A 1,972-nucleotide genomic window follows, 5' to 3' on the forward strand; every position below is an offset into this window, starting at 1 on the left:
GTAATTGATGTCATAAAATCATGAGTATGTTTTGATTTAAAGGTCAGAAGCTATAGCTTACATGAATTAAAAAAAATCAGAAACATGACACTTGTAAATTAAATAATCTTATATAGCCTATAGTGATTTATTCATTAATGTGTAATATGTTATATTTTTTTAAACAAATTATGAGCTCTAAAATATTTTCTTAAAATATACTCTTGCTTTAGACCATCTACAAATGTTAAATCTTAAAATAAAATGTTAAGGTTACGACTGCATCTTTCTGGAAAAAAAATGCAGCGATTGATGTATAGTTTATTTATAGTTATTTTCAAAGCATTGCATTATAAAGCAAAGTCATTATAAAATAACTTCATTATTGTTTAATTCTAACAAATAAGTTCTTGTTAAAAATTAACCAAAATTAAAAATAATTTGCTTATAATTTCCACACAGGAGAGACTTGGTGTTGTTTTCATACAAAAGGAAATATATCGGCATCGGCTATTGGCCAAAAAAAGTTGAAAAATATCGGCATATCGGCAAAAACCCAATAGCGTGCATCCCTAATATACTGTTTATATATAATACATTTTAAACATTATTATACATATAATTTAAATAAATACAAAGAAATTAAAATAAAAGTAAAAAAAGAAAATAATATATATATATTTTGCATTTATTTGAACTCTATGTATAATCATTTTTTTTTAAGTATAGTTTTCAATTAGCGAAATACTCATAAACCTCAAAATCCATAAACAACCTCTGTCTTCTGTGATCATGTAGGTCAGGTGTTGGTGCGCCTGTGGTCGGTGATCTGGATGGGCAGTATAGCCATGACAGCAGGAAAAACATCCTGGAATGGTCACTTCCTGTCATCGATGAGAAAAACAAGAGTGGCAGCCTGGAGTTCAGTATAGATGGCAAACCTAATGACTTCTTCCCAGTCCATGTTTCTTTTGTCTCCAAGCGAAACTTTTGTGACATTCAGGCAAGTTATGAAAAATTTCACAAATAAACAAAACAACAAAATTGAGCCCTAGTGAGAAAGGAAATTACTTTATATCCATTGTTTCCACAGGTGGCCAAGGTGACATACATAGAAGGAGGCAGTCCAGTCAGATTCTCCTCCGAGACGTCATTTGTTGTGGATAAGTATGAGATCCTGTAAATGTTTCCTGGTGGAAGATCGTTTTAACCTGCCAGCCAGCTTAACGGATCAGAGAGCACGCTGTACATCAACAGAGCACTCAAAACATTCTCTGACATGGGCTGCAATGCTTCTGTGTTTCTGTTTGTCTTAAAGGAAAATAATCGACCTTTATATAAACTGGACCTTCAGCTGCTCAAGTACTAAGTGCAGTCGGCAACACCTGACAGAAAAGACAAAAGAGTAAAATAAAGCACTGCACCTGTAGACATCAAGGGAAGATCAGTGTCATCCTACAGCAGATGCGTTATAAGCCTGTATGAACCCTCCTGACCCTTCAAAGAGAGAGATTCAAATCGAAAACGTAATAATTGTTGCAAGGATTTTGTTTGGAGTTGCAACCTAATTGACCTTTTTTCAAACCACATGATCCGCATCGGCTCATTAGCAATTTGGTTTTATTTCTAATCATCAAAGAATAAATGCTGGTTTCTAATATGGAAACAGACCTAATATTGTAGTACCAAATGAATGTGTGGGTGATGAATAAATCAGCTGTGCTTGTGCAATAAGAACTGACACTGCATTAAATGTGCAGTCCAAATTCAGACTCATAATTTTTCATCTCTTTATAATGACACCTCTGCTGTTTAGCTGTTAGTGAATATGAATATCATTGTCTACATAAAAAAAAAAGCACAAATGCTATTTGCCTTTTAGTCCCCCCCCCCTCTTTTGGTGCAGTTATATTTATGTAATCATTTGTTTGCGTAATAATCTAAACAGGAGGATTTTTCATTCTCTGTTTTGTAAGTAATATTACACATAATC

The sequence above is a fragment of the Sinocyclocheilus grahami genome, unplaced genomic scaffold (assembly GCF_001515645.1).
Source record: "Sinocyclocheilus grahami isolate Dianchi unplaced genomic scaffold, SAMN03320097.WGS_v1.1 scaffold46.1, whole genome shotgun sequence".
NCBI classification, from domain to species: domain Eukaryota; kingdom Metazoa; phylum Chordata; class Actinopteri; order Cypriniformes; family Cyprinidae; genus Sinocyclocheilus; species Sinocyclocheilus grahami.